The following is a 9,069-nucleotide window of genomic DNA, read 5'->3' on the forward strand; positions in this document are numbered from 1 at the left end:
CCTAGCTTGGTGCCTGTGCTTTATTGTGCTGATTCCCTGCTCTACCTCTCCTCAAGAATCTCTCCTTCTGTTTCTCCATGAGGTAAGCTTTCTATGTCAGCATTTGGCCTTATAGTGGGGAGATTTGAAGTTTGAGTTCTGTAGGGTTAATTCAAAGAAGAAATTATCAGGCGACCTGAATTTGCTTAGTACCTATGCTCCATTCTCTAAAGTGGCCCCTTGAGTAATAAGACTGATTCTTGTGTCCGCTTCTAAAGTCAGAGGGTTGACAACAAATTATCATTTCTATAGAAACAAAGAATCCCCAAATCTTAGTGGTTAAACCAACAAAGGTTTGTTGTTACCTGTTCAGCAGGGTTCTGCCCATCTGCTTTGACTCTTTTCCAAATGCCTGACATCTGAGAGCTCAAAGCAGTTTTTAATATTTGAATACATGCCACACAGTGGGAGTTTAGGGTTTTAAAAGACTGGTTTAAATTTTAGCACCTCTGAGTAGGACTTTATTAGAAAATAAAACTAGAAAAAAAGTTTGAATATGAATTCTGCGATGTAATTAGAAAAATTGTGTCAGAATGGTGTTCTCAAACAGAGAATGGTCTTCCTATTGGAGACCACATACATCTATAATAAACAACAGAAAGAAATACCGCCTACCACTGAAGGCCTTTCATATCTCCCTGCCTTGCTGAGAATTATTTTTAGTAATACTTAATTCATAGCTTTTCTTTCAGGGTGTTGGTGCTTTCCCTTTTTAGATATGAGTTATACTAGACCAATCTCTATTATTTCTGGATTACATGTCAGCAATGAAAAATGAATTGAGTGCTTTGAGGGGAAAAAATCATTACTGGGAAGATGAATAGATCCACTGTACTGGGTTACTAAAAGTTGGGGCTCTGGAAAGGTCATTGGTTTGCTTTTTCCAGGAAAACATATCTTTTTGGATACTCTTCAAAGTTGTGATAATTTCCTCCAGCAGCAGGTGGGAGGTTGGTGTATTGATATCACTTTTTCTCCTGGCCCACTGACTTCACAGACAGACCTCTCTTTGCTATGTGGTATTTAAATGTAAAAACAGCTTTGAGCTCTCAGATTTCAGGCATTTGGAAAAGAGTCAGCAGCCAGCCAAAATTATGTATTTGTTGCTTTTGCCACTGGAAAGAGATACCTTTTTTCAATAGATATGTATTGTTCCTATTATGTACCAGGTAGTGCTGTGTGCCAATAACACAACAGTTATCAAGACTGACACAGGCCACCACCTATTAGAGTTCTCAGTCTGGGAAGAGGGAGATGGCTCTATATGGGTAAACAGCCTACAATTCAGTTTGAGAAATACCATGATGAGGACACACAGGGTGCTATGGGAATCTTATAGCTGAGGCAATCAGGGAAGACTTCCTAAAAGAAGTGACTTGTCATTGTGATCTCAGGGACAGTCGGTCTTAACCAGAAGAACAGAGTCAGCAAAGGTCCTGAGGTTGGCATATTTGAAAGAACTGTGTATAGGTAAGGGAGAGAGACACGTTTTCTAGAGAATAATCGAATAGGAAAGGGACAAGGCATGAAGTTAAAGGGGTAAGGAAATACAAGGTCATGGAAAATCTAGCAAAATATGTTAATAAGTGTGGACTCTACATCCATGGAAATAATCATTGAATGGTTTTTAGCAGGGAAGTGGCATGATAAGATTTGTTTCTAGAAGCCACTCTGATTGCTATGTTCAAGATAGATTGGGAGAGACAAAGTGTGGAGGTAGGAGATAGAAAGATCAGCGGGGGGATTATGTAGTGATCCAGGTGAGAGATTATGGTCTCCTGAGATTAGTATTGACTGTGGAATGCACAATATGGACAAATTTGAAAAAAAAATATAGAAGGTAGAACTAACAAGCTGATGACAGACATGATATGGATGGTGTATGAAAGAGAGAAATCTAGCATGACACTGAGATTGCTCAAGACTCTGAGTTGGACACTAGGCTGATAATAGAAACCCAAGAGGAAGAGCAGACCTGGAGGTTAAGACCTTGACGTCAGTTTGGGAAACGTTGACTTGAAGTGGGTGGTGGACACTGCCATTTATCCACTCGCACCCCCTTGGCCCACCATTGAAGTTGCCTGCAGATAGGCTTGCATGTGAAGATAGCTTCCTACCTCTCTGCCTGAGGCCGTTCTCTGGCCACAGTGTAAGCTGAGCTGCAGAGCACCTGTAGTCAGACCAGAAGTTCCAGAAAATTAATGTCCCAGGAGTGACCATCAATAGTAAGGGACAGGGATTGATGAATAAATGACTCAGCTCTCTTGTCTCTTTTTGCATCAGTTCTGAAGCATCTTCCTCCCAGTGTCTCAGAGGGTCTCCAGTGAGACGGAGCCACATTTGCCTGTAGTAATAACTTGCTCATCAACACTATTAGCTTTCTTTCTTTCCCTGTCTCACTTCCCATCCCCTTAGAATTTCTCCTGGTATCACCTTCCTCCAAAATAAACCAGTGGTACCCAAATAGGAGTATCGGAGTCCAAGATGAAAGTGTTTGTGAACAATCAAGTGGAGGTTCCAGAAGACAAAATGGATATTAAGGTCTGAAACTGGGGAGCAAAGTTTGGGCTGTATGTATCAATTTGGGGGAGACATCAATATATGCTTTCTCATTGAGGTGATGGCTGTAGATGATTTTCAAAAGAGAATGTGAAAGAAGAGGAGGGTTTATAATAATAAATTATAAAATTAGGGGACAGGCAGAGGAAGCATTGGCCACAAATGTGACAGAAAAGGAACAGTGGAGCAGGGGGCGGGGGGGCAGCGAGAAGAAGCAGCAGAAGGTGAGACCACAAAAATCAAAGGTGGGTGAGAGAATCTCAGGACAGGGGTTCTCAGAGTTGTGTAAGAGAATAACTGAAAAATGTTCACTGGACGTAGCTGCAGGAGGGAATTGGTGACTTTGGGAAACACAATTTCAGTAGTACGTGAAGGCAAAGTCAGGCTTCATGGGTTAAGTCATGGCTCCCAGAACATACAGTAGATCTTTTCTAATGATTCTTCTCTAACCAAGCCCAGTTCCTGAACTTCTTTGTTGGCACTATGCCTATAAAACTTTAATGAGCTCTATTCCACTTTGATCTGAGAGGAAGGGAAGCAGAAAGACAGATGTCATCAATGTGCAAAGCGAGCCTGGAGCATGAAAAGGGTGGCCTCAGTCACCCATCCAACCAGCTTCTGGTGTGAGGTGGCCAACTCACACAAGGGCCACAGCCCAGCCTGCAGGGCTGACCTGTGTGGAAAGAGGTATAATGTGAGGCTGCTGGATGGCCCCCAGCCTAAACACACTTCTTAAGCCACCACTCTGTAAGTTGAAAAGTCAAAGTAACCAACATCTCCATGATGATTACTTTACCAGGTTGATGGGTAGTTCGGCAAGAGCATAAGGGAATGGGTCAACAGCCCAGCAAGCAAGCAGACAGAATTGCCCAGGGAATGTAGGTCACCCTAGGCAGAGTGGAGAAACTGGGCAGCAAAACACCCTCTGGAGCCTTCTGGTTCATATACATGGAAGTGACCTAGCACATGAAAATAGCTCACGCTTCCTGAATATGCATTAGCAACAGATCTTGCCCTCGATCCATTACATCACCTTTAATCTTATCACCCGTTCAATGAGTTCCTTTTAGCACCTATAATTAAGAAAACGGAGGCCAGAGAAGGCCAGTTACTTACTTATGGCCACACAACTGATACAGTTAAGAGCTGGTTTCAAATTTAAGACTTCTAACTCTAGAGTTCCCTCGTTCAAACAAGAACTACCCCATACAGCCTTCTCTTCTGAATAGTTTCTTCACAGTGGAGGGACGATTCAAACCATCAGCCCATCTTGATCTATAACAAGCAAATTTTTTCTAGGGGTATTTAGGGTGAAGTCTGGGACAAATGTGTAAAACAAGTAAGCTATGAAAAAAATACCAGCAAGGGAAATAAAATAATGATGGGCAGGTATTTTGCTTTATCTACATTTCAAAGATGATAGTTAACTTTTGATTGCTTACATGAGAAATGTAGAGAATGTATAATAGTTCATATGAACAAATATTTATTTAGTGCCATCACCAGGAACAAAGATGGTAGCTGGTATTTTACACCTTGTCTTCGGGAAGGCCTGTTTGACTTGATTTTCCTCTCTACCTTAGAGACTTGAGGTTGCTAAGCCACCGTGGAGAAAGGAACTTGTGCTGGAATTGCTTTTCTAGATCTGACACTGCCCTAGACTCCCTAGTTCTTCATTTTTGTTGAATCATCCTCATACGAGCACCTAGGGTGTGTTGTGGCAATGAACTATAAAAGATTGTGCCGTGACCATCCATCAGTGTCTAATTGACTGGCTGATTCACTAGGGAGGGCAATCACTGTAGGTAGCTAGTGTGTTCCTGGTAAAGATGAGGCTGAAGTTACTCCCTGACTCTCTCTGAAAGAATCATGGTGAGGGTTAGGGTTATCATGTTGAAATAAAATCACAAGCAAAACCTTGTTGAGTCTTGGCAGAGAAGCAAAATTTAAATGCTAAATTATGAACTCCACTTTGGGGTTATGCTCTTGCCAGAACCCCCTTATTTTGATGCTTTTTAGCCCAATGTTATTTATTCTCCTAATGTCCTTTCTCTTGGGATTCTTTCCAGTAAAGTACATTTAGAGCAGTCTATTACATTTACTTTACTCTATTTTATAAGGGTATCATATTTTATTTAAGCATCCTATTACTGATGGTCATGTATGTTGTTTCCAAACTTTGCTCTTACAATGAAGTCTTGTAATGAATATACCATTTTATTTGAACCTTTTCACATATATGGAACCATTTTTGTGGGATAATTACTTAGAAGTGAAACTTCTGGATCAAAGGGTATGTGCATTTCTGTTTTTGAAAGATATTGCCCAATCGTCCTTCAGGGAATTTGTATCAATTTTCATTCTGTTAGTGATGATTCAGCGTTTCTCCATTATCTGCCTATTTTTAGTAATTAATTATTTGAACATAATTTCAGACATTAATGAGTATTCAATATCCATATCAGGAAATTAGCATTAATAGTTTCTCAATCTTTTTTTGTTTGTTTGTTTCTATGACATTAACACTTTTGAAGAGTCTGGGATAGTTATTTTGAAGAATGTCTTGCAATTTGGGTCTATCTTTTCTTTAAAACAAAGAATCAATGTCAAATAACTCAAAGCAAAAAACAAGGAAAAATTGCCAAGCATAAAAAAGAACAAGCAAAATAAAATTTAAAAATGTAGTTATGGGTCTATCTTCTTTAAAACAAAGAATCAATGTCAAATAACTCAAAGCAAAAAACAAGGAAAAATTGCCAAGCATAAAAAAGAACAAGCAAAATAAAATTTTAAAATGTAGTTAATAAGAATACCTATCACTTTTTAATTTTTTTTTTTTTTTACTACTTAAGCATTTTTTTTGACACTTACTTGATGCCAGATATCACTTTCCTGGTGATAATAGTCAGCATTTGCTGGATGTCAAATATGTGGCAGGAAAAATACTAAATGCTTTATATGCATTACCTCATAATAATTCCCCATATTATGGATGAGTACATTATGGTACAGAGAGGCAGAATGGTTTCTGTAAGGTCACAGAATTAGTTCTCTCTCTTCCCTTCTTTTCAAGTCACAAAAGTCATACATGCCCATGGCAGTAAGTCAACCTAATCCAGAGGGGGGTAAAGGAAAAGTAGAGTGCCCGGCCTCTCTCCAGTGCCCCACACCAGAGGTAACCTCTAATAACAGTATTTAATTCCAGACCTTTTCTATTAGAACCAAGATTTGAATACAACCTTACTGAATTCAAAGCCTTTATTCATAATGAGTATTCAGTGTTGTCTCCTATATGCAAATAGAAAATTACGTAACTATATATATTTTATTAAGTAAAATGGCTCTTAAGACACTTATCAACCAGATTATTGTTGACAAGCAGGTGAAGCAAAAACATATTAAGTGCCATCCATCTCTCTGATTCAAAGAGCCTTTTTTATTCACAGCATAAAGAACACAAAATTAATTAATTAATTGAAACACAAAGATGTTTGACAACTGACCCCCTGCAAGTGCCTTTTGTGAACTTTCTATTTGGCCAAGTGTTAACTATAAAAACAGAAATAATAAGGCATGTAACCAAGGAGGAGGAACAAAAGCAGTCCTGCTGTGCACTAGCTAATCTAGTTGAAGGTCTGCTGTAGGAGGAAGTTGCAGCTAATGTTCTAACAAAATACTTGTAGCTTCAGGTAACCTAGTATTAGATACCCTGTATAGTGCTGACTGTCCAGTATCCTGGTGAGGTTATAAGGGTGACCAGCATCTCAGGCATGTTTCATCTACTCAAGGTCAAGACAGCAAACTATCCATGGTAATGGCACTGGAAAACAAGAACTCACTTCTTCAGGTCATAGAATGACCCAATTAAAATGTTATCCTTGTGCCTGGCAGGCGTGGCCCAGTGGTTGAACATCGATCTATGAGCCAGAAGGTTACGGTTTAATTCCTGGTCAGGCACTCAGGCCTTAAGTATGCTATCCAAGTTTTGTGTGAATATCTATTTTAGAGGTTTTGTGAAAGCGACAGGATGGGTTATATCACTTCTGCTGGTGACTCTAGAAATACTTTATTAAGGGGGTCTGAAATGCCTCAGGGTTAAGAAATCAAAACCTAAGGACAACTAATCACAAACTACCAAGTAGGCTTTCCCATATACAGCACTTAGCCTGTAGCCAATCAAAATATCTCCTTGCTTTGCTTTCGCCTCTTCTCCGTAAGCCTTTCCACTGGCTGCTGTCCGTGGAGCACTCCTAACCTCTCTCGGGTTAGTGCTGCCTGATTCCAATAGATTTTTGGTCAAATGAACTCTTAAAAATTTTAGTATGTCTCAGTTTGTCTTTCAACACTACAAATATGCCCTATTCAAATCATTTTAGTAAGCATTTATAATCATTACTCACTGTGAAGGATACAAAAGAGGCATGTAGCAAAAATATAATGGCTAATATGTATTGAGCACCTGATATATGTCAAGTTAAATGCTTCACATTCATCCTCTTACATATCATTTATCAACTTCTATTGTGTAGAGATTGTAATCATGGCTGACTTAACTATCCACTAGGCCAGTGGTCGGCAAACTCATTAGTCAACAGAGCCAAATATCAACAATACAACGATTGAAATTTCTTTTGAGAGCCAAATTTTTTAAACTTAGACTATATAGGTAGGTACATTGTTATTAACTTAATTAAGGTACTCCTAAGGCTTAGGAAGAGCCACACTCAAGGGGCCAAAGAGCCTCATGTGGCTCGCGAGCCGCAGTTTGCTGACCACGGCACTAGGCTCACTAGCCACAATGCCTGGGTTCCACAATACTTTTGTTAAGTCCAGGAAAATGTTTTAGTTTCTTTCAGAATTAAGAGGGAAAATAAATAAATATAACCTTCCCTGGATATTAGTCTTTGTGCTCACACAGTCATAACTATAATTCATAATATTTTTTATAGAGTAAGGGGCCCATAAGGCAAAAGTGCCTTGAGGCTCTGAAAGTCATAATGCAGCCTTCACCATATTCATCCCCACTTATCAGATGAAGAAACTGAGGCTCAATAAAATTAAGAAATAAAACTTGTCACACAGCTTGGAAGTGGCAGAAGTTATGTTTGGAGTCTGTAGGACCTGACCAAAGACCATTTTCATTACCACACTACACACTATACATTTTATAGCAAGAAGCTCCAAGTTGAGAAAACGAGTTGGTTGTACATTAACCAATTAGAAAACACTTCAGGGAAAGAATATAATCAACTGCTTAAACTCAGGGACAGATCCAGATTATGTAAGACCTGAGGCTTTACAATTTAGGAGATCTTCTTTAAGAAAAAAAAATACAAAATTATAAATAAAAATTGGGTACATAATCTTGGAGAGGGCTGTCCAAGTAAGGGGCCCTCAAATGTAAGCTCTTTAGTTCATGGCAAAATCGCCCCATCTAAATGTCCTTGGGCCTGAAGGATGCCAGAGAAGGAAGGATCAGAGTCGGTCAGGAATATCAGTAAAGGTTTTAAGGAGAAAGGGGACTTTGAAGTGTGGCTCTGGTCTGGGAACCCTGCAAAGTCTGGGGGGCAAATATGAGCATAATCTGTTCAGGGAAGGGCAGAGAACTCCACCTGGCTGAAACCCACAGCATGTTGGTGACAGAGGAAGTGCAGGTTCCCTCAGGAAGGTGGGGCCTATTTTAAATGCCAGGATGGACAGGCTGCGGTTAATCTTTGTGTGCTCCTGGGTCTCCTGTCATTACCTGGGAAAGGAAGCACAAAGATGAGGGATCTAGCACCGGGGCAGGACTCTCAGAACAGGTGAAAAGAAGCAAAGAGATGGAACTGGAGAACTTATCTGGGTGCGCTTTAATGAGCACTTCATAAATTACGGTTGGAAGGGAAGAGGCGGGAATAAAAAAGAAAGGAAAAAGGGAAAAGTAAGAATCAAAAAGGATCAGTCAAGTAGATACAAGGAACAGAAGGGACCAAGAGTCTGTGATAATTTTTACATTCTGAGCCTGGATACTCGAAGGGATAGTTGTGGGATAGCCAGAAATTTCAAGGTTGGTTAGGTTTGGTTTTACCGTATAGAAGGTAAAGCCAACAAAAAAGATTGCAACAACTGGGCTACGTACATCACCCGAGGAAGCTGAACCCCTGGGACAGGGAGGCATCTGACCAGGGCCCGGCTGGACTCTGCTGGCATTGTTAGCCTTCGCCCTGTTTTCTGCATACCAACTCCCCATCTGCTCACCACATTCTTTCTCAATTATGTTAACAGCTTTAGGAACCTTGCAATCAGGTCTCATTCTTCTTGCTGACTAGGAAGCATATTGCCTCTTTTTTTTTTTTTTAAGACTGCTGGGCTTTAAAAAAATGTTTTTTTTTATTATTATTCTAGAGAGAGGGAGGCAGAGGGAGAGAAACATCGATGAAAGAGAAACATCAATCAGCCGCCTCCCACACAGCCCCCACTGGGAATTGAGCT

This window comes from Myotis brandtii, unplaced genomic scaffold, assembly GCF_000412655.1.
Source record: "Myotis brandtii unplaced genomic scaffold, ASM41265v1 scaffold431, whole genome shotgun sequence".
Classification (NCBI taxonomy): Eukaryota; Metazoa; Chordata; class Mammalia; order Chiroptera; family Vespertilionidae; genus Myotis; species Myotis brandtii.